At 34.9% G+C, this 12,037-nt stretch overlaps 1 long non-coding RNA gene across 1 annotated transcript in view; it reads left to right on the top strand.

Annotated features, from left to right (window-relative positions):
* Window positions 1-5,562, top strand: part of LOC128647926 (uncharacterized) — a 101,217-nt gene extending 95,655 nt beyond the window's left edge. Inside the window, exons 3-4 of the long non-coding RNA XR_008400460.1 lie at window positions 32-114; window positions 5,482-5,562. This is a non-coding gene — a long non-coding RNA (uncharacterized LOC128647926). The remainder of the gene's footprint in view (window positions 1-31; window positions 115-5,481) is intronic.
* The last annotated feature ends 6,475 nt before the right edge of the window (window positions 5,563-12,037 follow it).

The following is a 12,037-nucleotide window of genomic DNA, read 5'->3' on the forward strand; positions in this document are numbered from 1 at the left end:
CCCTGAAAGCATCAATCTTAATTTCTTTCAGACGCCAATATCAGTTTGGAAAAGCTGGTTATGACCATATACGTACTGTATCTTTCCCATGTCTGGTATTAATAAACTCAAGAGGTATGAGATTTTCATATTTACTTTTATTTTATTGCATATATGTGATTGTACAAAAAAAAAATACATTTTCTAGTACTGTTATCTTTTTCTCATGAGATATTTTTGAAAATATTATTTCCTAGCTGCATTATGTTGTTTACCAAAATATACAACGCTGTTCATAAATATTTAGGGTGCCACCCATTTAAATGGTATTCTTCTGTAGGGATATTTTGGATCTCTAGGGCCTTCACAGAGATCCTGTGTGCATTTCATGACATGTTTAATGACTACAAAAATGTTTATCATGTTTAACAGTGTACACAAATTTAAATATTTGTCTTGGGACCCTTTAACCCTCAATTCATTTCAAGAGGGCATACTGAGGTATTATCAAAAGCTTGCACTGTATTGCAGGAGATTGTGTAGCAATGTTGTTTCAGCCAAGCTAGTGAACATAAAAGCTGTATAATAAATAAAACTCACTACACAAAATAACAGTACATCTATATTTGGGTAGGAGACATCCAAATAGTGTGTTCAAGCAGTAGTAAGTGAAGGCAGGACTGGGGGTGTTCCCTACTGTCATTAAACACTGTCTGCTGCAGCATCCTTCAACAGGCTGCTGTATAACATTGCTACACATGTTGCTGCTACATAGAGCCTACCTCTGTATGCTGTCATGTGGAAAGGAGATAAGTGAAAAAGACACAAAGAAAAATTTGATTTTGTTTAAACTGTACACCCTATCTAAGTCCTAAAATTTTACATTTGACTTCCATGTGTTTTAAATATGAGGAGACAAATGATATTAAAGGGATATATTACATCATGTTTATACATTTCTTTATAAATCATTCTGGACACTAAAAAAATATATATATCTAAGCCTAAATATTTGAAAATGGCCAGTGCCAGTCCTATAGTAAGACATTTTAATTGTCCCTGTTGCCCAAAACACTAAATTAAGGTTATTACCTGACATCACAATATGGTTAAATGTTTTAGAAATGAAATGTCAGTACTAAATGATATTAAACCCCCCCCCCCCCCAAAAAAAAACAAAAAAAACAAAACAAAACTATATAACCATTCCAGGAAGGACATACAATCTCAGCAATGAAAATTTAAATTATCATGAATTATTATACTTTATTTGTGCACATAGTGGTTGACACACTATACGAGTGATCAACAACTATGAAATGACTATTATTAATAACAAACCCACAATCATAAATCTAGTCCTGGATTCTACTCAGAAAATATTTTAACATACTGACAGAGGGGGAGCATATAATATATATATATTTTTAAATGCTGGCTATGTTTGTAATATTAACAGGTTTTAACCTTGAATTCTTTTTTTTTTTGCACAGGAAATTAATTTTTTTACATTTTCAATGATAAGAGAAAAGTAAAGAATAAGCAAATTTGCAGAAGGATTTAATAAATCCTACATGTACATGTTAAAATTAAACAGATGTTATTTGATTGCCATTAAATCTATGCCATGAGGTCCTTCTTTACAAATTATACATGATGATGTTTTAAGGCAATAGATGAAATGGATTTATTTCAATTACTCAATTGTTTGCAGATCAAAAAGATCAGTGTTCAACAATTCCTTTATGTTCTTGTGTCTTAATAAAGTACAGTGATAGAATAAATGTGTGTCTAGCAAATGTCTACTATACTCATCACTTTCATAAGTTTGCAGAAACAGAGCAGGCATTACGTGCAACTTGCTAAAATGTGATTGTTCAGAATTCAAAAGCCCTAAAGAATACAGAGTACTACAATATGCTTAGCAACACATTTTAAGTCATCCAGAATCATCAAATGATGCATTGTCAAGTACTGTATTTTATAGATTATTTTAAGATATAATCCGCTAGATTTAGAGTTCTGCGGCCAAAGGGGTGCGTTAGCTAAGCGTGTTTTTTCCCCCCTGCACCTTTTAAATACCGCTGGTATTTAGAGTTCACAGAAGGGCTGCGTTAGGCTCCAAAAAGGGAGCGTAGAGCATAATTTACCGCCACTGCAACTCTAAATACCAGCAGTGCTTACGGACGCGGCAAGCTTAAAAAAACGTGCTGGTGCACGATTCCCCCATAGGAAAAAATGGGGCCATTTGAGCTGGAAAAAAAACTAACACCTGCAAAAAAGCAGCGTTCAGCTCCTAACGCAGCCCCATTGTTTCCTATGGGGAAACACTTCCTAGGTCTGCACCTAACACCCTAACATGAACCCCGAGTCTAAACACCCCTAACCTTACACTTATTAACCCCTAATCTGCCACCCCCGCTATCGCTGACCCCTGCATATTATTATTAACCCCAAATCTGCCGCTCCGTACACCGCCGCAACCTACATTATCCCTATGTACCCCTAATCTGCTGCCCCTAACACTGCCGACCCCTATATTATATTTATTAACCCCTAATCTGCCGCCCCCAACGTCGCCGCCACCTACCTACAATTATTAACCCCTAATCTGCCGACCGGACCTCACCGCTACTATAATAAAGTTATTAACCCCTAATCAGCCTCACTCACGCCTCAATAACCCTATAATAAATAGTATTAACCCCTAATCTGCCCTCCCTAACATCACCGACACCTAACTTCAAGTATTAACCCCTAATCTGCCGACCGGACCTCACCGCTATACCTCTAACCTCTAAAGCTAAGTCTAACCCTAACACCCCCCTAAGTTAAATATAATTTTTATCTAACGCAATAAATTAACTCTTATTAAATAAATTATTCCTATTTAAAGCTAAATACTTACCTGTAAAATTAACCCTTATATAGCTACAATATAAATTATAATTATATTGTAGCTATTTTAGGATTAATATTTATTTTACAGGTAACTTTGTATTTATTTTAACCAGTTACAATGGCTATTAAATAGTTAATAACTATTTAATAGCTACCTAGTTAAAATAATTACAAAATTACCTGTAAAATAAATCCTAACCTAAGTTACAATTAAACCTAACACTACACTATCAATAAATTAATTAAATAAAATACCTACAATTATCTACAATTAAACCTAACACTACACTATCAATAAATTAATTACATACAAATACCTACAAATAAATACAATTAAATAAACTAACTAAAGTACAAAAAATAAAAAAGAACTAAGTTACAAAAAATAAAAAAATAATTTACAAACATTATAAAAATATTACAACAATTTTAAGCTAATTACACCTACTGTAAGCCCCCTAATAAAATAACAAAGCCCCCCAAAATAAAAAAAATGCCCTACCCTATTCTAAAATAAAAATAGAAAAGCTCTTTTACCTTACCAGCCCTTAAAAGGGCCTTTTGCGGGGCATGCCCCAAAGAATTCTGCTCTTTTGCCTGTAAAAAAAAACATACAATACCCCCCCAACATTACAACCCACCACCCACATACCCCTAATCTAACCCAAACCCCCCTTAAATAAACCTAACACTAAGCCCCTGAAGATCTTCCTACCTTATCTTCACCACGCCGGGTATCACCGATCCGTCCAGGAGAGGCTCCGAAATCTTCATCCAAGCCCAAGCGGGGGCTGAAGAGGTCCACCATCGGGCTGAAGAGGTCCATCATCTGGCTGAAGAGGTCCATCATCGGGCTGAAGAGGTCCATCATCGGGCTGAAGAGGTCCATCATCCGGCTGAAGTCTTGATCCAAGCGGGGGCTGAAGAGATCCATCATCCGGTTGAAGTCTTCTATCAAGCGGCATCTTCAATCTTCTTTCTTCCGGATCCATCTTCATCCCGCTGACGCGGAACATCCATCCTGGCCGACGACTTCCTGACCAATGACGGTTCCTTTAAATGACGTCATCCAAGATGGCGTCCCTTGAATTCCGATTGGCTGATAGGATTCTATCGGAATTAAGGTAGGAATCGGAATTAAGGTAGGAAAATTCTGATTGGCTGATGGAATCAGCCAATCAGATTCAAGTTCAATCCGATTGGCTGATCCAATCAGCCAATCAGATTGAGCTCTCATTCTATTGGCTGATCGGAACAGCCAATAGAATGCGAGCTCAATCTGATTGGCTGATTAGTTTGTTTATTTAATTGTATTTATTTGTAGGTATTTGTATGTAATTAATGTATTGATAGTGTAGTGTTAGATTTAATTGTAGATAATTGTAGGTATTTTATTTAATTAATTTATTGATAGTGTAGTGTTAGGTTTAATTGTAACTTAGGTTAGGATTTATTTTACAGGTAATTTTGTAATTATTTTAACTAGGTAGCTATTAAATAGTTATTAACTATTTAATAGCTATTGTACCTGGTTAAAATAAATAAAAAGTTGCCTGTAAAATAAATATAAATCCTAAAATAGCTACAAAATAATTATAATTTATATTGTAGCTATATTAGGGTTTATTTTACAGGTAAGTATTTAGCTTTAAATAGGAATAATTTATTTAATAAGAGTTAATTTATTTTGTTAGATAAAAATTATATTTAACTTAGGGGGGTGTTAGTGTTAGGGTTAGACTTAGCTTTAGGGGTTAATAAATTTAATAGAGTAGCGGTGAGGTCCGGTCGGCAGATTAGGGGTTAATACTTGAAGTTAGGTGTCGGTGATGTTAGGGAGGGCAGATTAGGGGTTAATACTATTTATTATAGGGTTATTGAGGCGGGAGTGAGGCGGATTAGGGGTTAATAACTTTATTATAGTAGCGGTGAGGTCCGGTTGGCAGATTAGGGGTTAATAATTGTAGGTAGGTGGCGGCGACGTTGGGGGCGGCAGATTAGGGGTTAATAAATATAATATAGGGGTCGGCGGTGTTAGGGGCAGCAGATTAGGGGTACATAGGGATAACGTAGGTTGCGGTGGTGTGCGGTCGGCAGATTAGGGGTTAAAAATTTTTATTAGAGTGGCGGCGATGTGGGGGGGCCTCGGTTTAGGGGTACATAGGTAGTTTATGGGTGTTAGTGTACTTTAGAGCACAGTAGTTAAGAGCTTTATGAACCGGCGTTAGCCCAGAAAGCTCTTAACTCCTGGCTTTTTGCTGCGGCTGGAGTCTTTTCGTTAGATTTCTAACGCTCACTTCAGCCAAGACTCTAAATACCAACGTTAGAAAGATCCCATTGAAAAGATAGGATACGCAAATGGCGTAGGGGGATCTGCGGTATGGAAAAGTCACGGCTGGAAAGTGAGCGTTAGACCCTTTCCTGACTGACTCTAAATACCAGCGGGCGGCCAAAACCAGCGTTAGGAGCCCCTAACGCTGGTTTTGACGGCTAACGCAGAACTCTAAATCTAGGCGAATGAGCGTTAGTCACATCTTGGTAATTTATTTAAAACATAAAGGCACAAGGAAGACATTTTTTATTTTGTTTAATCTAAAACAGGACCACCTGTCATGCAACTACAGCCCTCCGAGGATTTTTGTGTGGCCCTTAGAACCGACCAGTAGAAAGCAGAAATCAGACAATAAGGTATGTGTGAATGTGGTTAAATAAATTCACTAATAGTAGCTAATTTCCCACGTATGTTTTTGAAGAAAAAGTGATTATGTTCTAATTGTATTTTGATGCTATGGGCTAGATTACAAGTGCTGCGTTATTTAGCACAATCGCGCACAAACACTGCTTGAAGTAAACTTCTAACATGGTCAGATTAGCAAGCGCATTAAAAGTTGGATATAAATAAAAAGTAAAAAAAAAAATTGAACCTAAATTTTGCTTATGAGCGAAACCGAAAGCATGCTAACTTCAGGACTTTTGAAATCACAACCGCGGTAACTTCTTTGCTCCTTAGACTTCAATAGAGAGTGCAAACTGGAAAAAACACTACTAACCAGGCATGTTAACTTGACTGGAGTTAAACCTACAGCGCTAACCCTATGGTAGTTGTGAATATTTTACATTCCAATGTTCTCCCCGTAGAAGAAAATGTTCTATTTATTTTTAAATATATATATAATATATATATATAGAAATATCCATTTTAAAATCCATAGAACATTTTCCCTTATGTGAAGATCATTGGAATGTGAAAAATTTACAGTACATATACAATAAAACACACTATCAAATATTAAAATTGAATAAAAAGGATTTTTCTTATTTCTTATTTTCAAGTATTTGAGTGGAAAAGGCTCCAAAGCATATATTCATATGTATATATGTGTACATGTGTATATAGTGTATATATGTATGTATATACTTATATACACATATAAACATATTAACACTCATTTATACATATATTAACATATGTATATACAGTATATATATATATATATATATATATATTTACATACATATACATGTATATGTATGTATATACAGTATAGTCATTTCCATTCAAATACCTTGTCATATACTATATAGCTTTTAACCCTTGTTACTTTTTTAATATTTATATTAATAATTTGTATTAAATATTGTATATATGAGTGTAACAATTTATTTTAAAGTATTTATGTAGTGTTTAATGCAACTTGTTTTTAGCCCTAACCCTTTACGCGATGTCTTCAGTAGCGCTAACAAGACAAGTGCAAATTTAGGTTGTGCTTATGCCATCACGTTTACTTTCAAATTGTAATATGCACGCAAGTTAATGCGGGAGTGATATTTTAATATTGTGCGTGCACTAAGGTTAGTGCGGAACTTGTAATCTAGCCCTATATTTCTTATATATCTGTATGTATATATATATATATATATATATATATATATATATATATATATATATATAAAGGAATATATATTTAATAATACTAAGAACATTTTCTAATATGTTAATAACATTGGAATGTAAACATTTTTACAGTAAATACACAGTAAAACATTAAAATAGAATATAAATGATTTTTCATGCTGTAAGGTATTTGAGTGGAAATAACTCCAAAGTGTGTGTTTGTATGAGTGTGTATATATATATATATATATATATATATACATACATACATGTGTATATATCTGTTTATATACATTTATACTTATATATATACTTAAAAACACATGCGTATACACCTATGTATACATATATATATATACACACATACACATATTTAGACAGATACATATATCCAAACACCTTGTCATAAACCATATACCTTTTAACACTTATAAAAAAAGTATTAATATTTATATAAATAATTTTTATCAGTGTTTATATGAGTGTAACACTTTATTTTAATGTATTTATTTTGTGTTTGGTGTAAAAAAAATTTTAATTCTTACACTTTACCCTATGTGTCAAATCCTACGCGTGCATGACCCGTGCTAACAATAGCAGGTCACGTGTAATCTAGCCCAATATGATTAGCACAAGTGTGAGCATAATATAATGTAGCTCCAGGTCAATCGCAACATTAGTGATTGGACCTCCATACAAAAACACTTTGGGTGCCACTGATCATAAAATTCATTTTTTTTTAAAATTTAATTAAACTGTGATTATTTGTAAGTCTCTTTCTCTCTTTTTATATCTACAAGAACCTTGTAATATCTATATTATTGTAAGTATGTGGTGAAACAATGTTCTAGATATTTTAAATTGTTACTTTTTGTGATTTTTGTATTCTCGCTTTTCCTACAGATCTTGCTAGCTCTATGATATATCACTTGTTAAATACGTTTACATATGTATTACAATAGTGATGAATACTTGTGACTATATTGAAAATGTCAGTTTTACACTTATCACCTGCTGAGCTATTTGTGAGCTGGTAAAACGTACATAAACTACTTGTTAAAAGAAAGCTGATGGAGGATTTTTTGAAGTGATATTTTTAACATTTTACAGATGATTATCGGAAACTATGTAAACGCAGCCTAGGAGAAAGAAAATAATTTGTTACTAAACATCAATTGGAATTTTTTTCAGTATCCTAAATTAAGAACGTTTAGTTTTGGCATCTATGTCCCTTTAAGGGGACTCACAAAACATATTCCTCTTTCTTCTTCTTCAGCACTATAAAGCAGTTTGAGAGTTGCAGACTATTTTGATCAAAAAGTAGACATCTGGTTTAAAAAAGAGAACCAAATGTCTAATTAGGTGCTTTACATAACAGAGTATTTTTTATATACTGCGTACACTGCATAGTTAGACTTACACCAGCATATAAAGCATTGTCACTTAAATAAGCCATGTCAATACAATAATAACCCACAGCTAGTTACAGGCTGAAGCCATCTTCAAAGCTGTGCAAAAGTTATGCAGAGCAGAAATAGAATAATGCTAAGCAGCTGTTCAGTGAATTATAGTTACCTGAATGCCCCACTTGGCTGAACGAGATTTAAGGCATAACCTTAAAATGGAGCAAAACACAGCAGAAATGATAAAAAAAAATCCAGAAAGCCTCTCTGTACTGTCAGTCCTGGGCTCTCCCACATTGATCATGAGAGATGATTAGGTGATGGTTGCATTAACAGTGGGAGGGGAAAATAGGTCTGTGTATTACATGTTTTGCCATCAAATGTGTTCTTCATTTGCTTTATGATTTTAAATCTAATATAAAATATAAACCACTTGTTTATAATGTTTCATATATTTCTCATATTTACAGCATTCCAAGCCTGCCAGAAAATGTGATGCACAAAGCAAAGAATAAAAGTGATGATTCACTAAGTTCCATTAAACCTAAGAAAATACTTTACCAGAATCAGGAACAGGCATTGTTTTCTTCCAATCAATTTACTAACATAAATAAATAAATATATAAATAAAAAGGCAGTAAATCGGGATAGTACTAGCAACATAATACCCATTGAATAATATATCTTATTTAACCTTTTGCCACTCATAAAAGGAATAATTTATCACAAAATAGTCCATAGCAACACCTTTCTTAGCAATGCTCAGTGAATGCTTTTGGGCATTTAAATCCATTAAAATGGTCTCTCCATAGTCCCATCCTTCAATATAATTGTGAATTTGTTAGTAGATAAGACAACATTTGTTGATAAAATAACTGAGGTTACTCTATTTGATGACAGAGGGATTTGAAATGCTTTAATATATTTTCATGGAGCTTATAGAGAGTATTTCAATATTGACTTTATAGCTGCTGTAGTTCTCGACCCTCCTTCTCCCCTCCTCAACCCTATCTCTCCCCACTGCTCCAATGACCTTGTGCTACTCATGTTTCACCTCTTCCTCATACTCTTCCTTTAACTTACACTACTTTCTCTCCTCCTGTTACCCTTTGATTAACCCAATTCACTTATCACCCTCACTCCCACTCTCACACTATCCCTCTCTTTCACTCCCTCCCTCCACACTGTCCCTGTCCCACCCCCTTTCCCAGCACTCATATGATATAAAAAAAAAAGAGTTTATATGTGTGAATGTGAGGGTGCAGTAGGTATGTGCAAATGTATTTATTCATAGTGAGCACAAAGGAAATGTTGAAAAAGTTAAAGATTTACAGGTTTTTTTTTGCATTCTGTAGCTCTCTCTCTCAGTGGATTATAACAATACAGTTAAATTGACTTATATAGGGTACAGTGATGTATCAATGTTGGATGATGCACACATTCCCATTGACCATGAAGGGCAACCTAAAAATGCAAAAATGTCACATGTGCACATGTATTTGTGAGATTTACTAGTCAAAAGTCAAAACAAATGATATTTCTATTCATGCAGTTTATTATTTGTAATGGATACAGAATAGAAAAAGAAGTCAAAAGCTCTTGAGTTGCCTAAGATGATTTGCATGGCAAATTCTAATGGATTGGAACACTGGCATAGAATAATAGAAAACAAATTGTAAAGTAGACTTAATGGGGCCGAAATATGAAGCTCTGAATGGAGATTGATGCCCCTGTTTCCGCACAAGTCTTTAGACTTGCCAAGAAGCAGCAATCTAAAACCCGCTGCTCCATAACTTGTCCACAGTCTCTGAGGCTGTGGTCTTCAATCTGCCCGATCCTATACGATCGGCTGATTGACACCCCCTGCTAGCGTCCAAATGGCTGCAAATCTGCAGGGGGCGGCATTGCACAAGCAGTTCACAAGAACTGCTTGTGCAATGATAAATGCCGACAGCGTATGCTACATCGTATCATGTCCGTCCACACTTTAAGAAATCGGCCTCAATGTCTTTAGTCCAAATTTGAATTCCTGATGGTAGAATGTACATGCTTCACTGAAATGTAAATATTTACCTGTATTGAAAACAATGTAGCTGATCTTATTTGAAGCAATTGGGAACAGCTATAATTGAATTAGTAATATATACAAAGTCCTGGGTGAGACTCAAATTGTGCCTGAATTATCTGAACAGCTCCAACAAATGCTTCTTTTCAGCTAAAACGTGGCACTAATTCCATATTTCATGCTGATTTACATAGAAATACACATTCTGCAGAGGCATTACTTCAAGGGTCGCAGAGGTCTCAAATTAGAAAAGGCCCACACCTGTAGGGGAAGGCCCATCTGGACCTGCAATCACTAGTGGCATCACATCACCTGCATTTCGTCTGGCCCCACAGTGTGCCCCCCCTGCAAACAAGGCTTAAAGTTAAAGGAAAGTACATGGGATTCCCTTTACAATATGGCAACAGGGTTCCCAAGATGGCCAAAACATTGTTAATGTACAAACAAATCTATCATCATATTTCTACAGGAGTGCTACGCATGTCATCTGACAAAGACCAAAGGGGAAGGAAAAGTCATATTCATAGAAAAGCAGCTCCTCTTTCATCTATGTGGTTGCTGGCTCAGTTTCTGCTAATTACAAACTGCCAGAAAGGGCATTGTTTTAATGAGTGACCCAGGGCTGTCTTGTTATGCCCTGACATGGTGGAGAGTACACCTTCACATATGTATTCTGTGATTGGAATCTATTGGCTTTTTGTCTTCTTTTAACTTCATCTACTATGTTACCTTTTATTTCAAGGCAATTGTTTGTGACAAGAGGTCATACATTAAGGCTAGAGGAAAGGAGATCTCCAGCAGTGTAAACTTTTTCCCCTATAAAAGCAATCACATTATGGAACTATTTTCCTAAGGAGGTAGTGAATGCCAATACCTTAAATAAATTTAAAAATGGCTCAGATACAGTGTTTGGCTGAGAACATAATTTGGGGATATGACTGCTTGTGTTAAATGGGTCGTCTTTCTAATGGTATTCATGTAAGTTCAATTGGCAGCTTTTTTATTGTAAATCAGGTAGGATCTGTATAGGTTTAACTCAAGGAACTTTTGTCTTTTTTCAACCTTATCTACGTTACTATCTTACTATGAAGTGGATCACAATCTATCGATTATTGGCTCCCAAAAATATTTTTGAATACTGGTCAGCGTTTCTTAAGTGATCACAATAATATATTGTGTAATTTGTTGAAAACCTGCTGCCCCGACAAGTTTTCAACAGAGAAGCTCCCAACAAAGTGTTAACTACCTATTTTTGAACTAGAAATGGGTAGGTCTCCCGAAAATAACACATACAGTAGCCATTCACACCTCTTAAGGTTACAGTATAGCCTATTCATGTAACCCCTTTTTATCACTTAGCAAAAAAAAAAAAACAACAATTGCATGTGTGACATTAACTTATTGTCATCACAAAACATCCTCAACACTGAATGTCAGATGCATCTTGGTAAGTTGGGAATACTTCTATAAGCACTGCAGAACACCTAGTTCTATTAATGGTGTGATTTTATATTTCATTTTTCATAATTAATTGTATTTCTACCTCGCACTGTCGTGATTATCACTAACAGTACTGCCGTTATGAAAATTGTGTTTTTAAAGGAGATTGCTTAGTCACGGCTTTCATATTAACTATTGCAATCCATTTTAATCTATACCACTGCTAATCCATCTAAATCCATCTTTTAAGTGATCTGGATGGTCAGATGTGCACTGGTTTTCTATCGCTATATGGGCATTTGTCAATATTCACAAGAACTCTTTTAGCGTATATTTATTTATCTTCTTTGTTAA

The sequence above is a fragment of the Bombina bombina genome, chromosome 2 (assembly GCF_027579735.1).
Source record: "Bombina bombina isolate aBomBom1 chromosome 2, aBomBom1.pri, whole genome shotgun sequence".
NCBI lineage: Eukaryota > Metazoa > Chordata > Amphibia > Anura > Bombinatoridae > Bombina > Bombina bombina.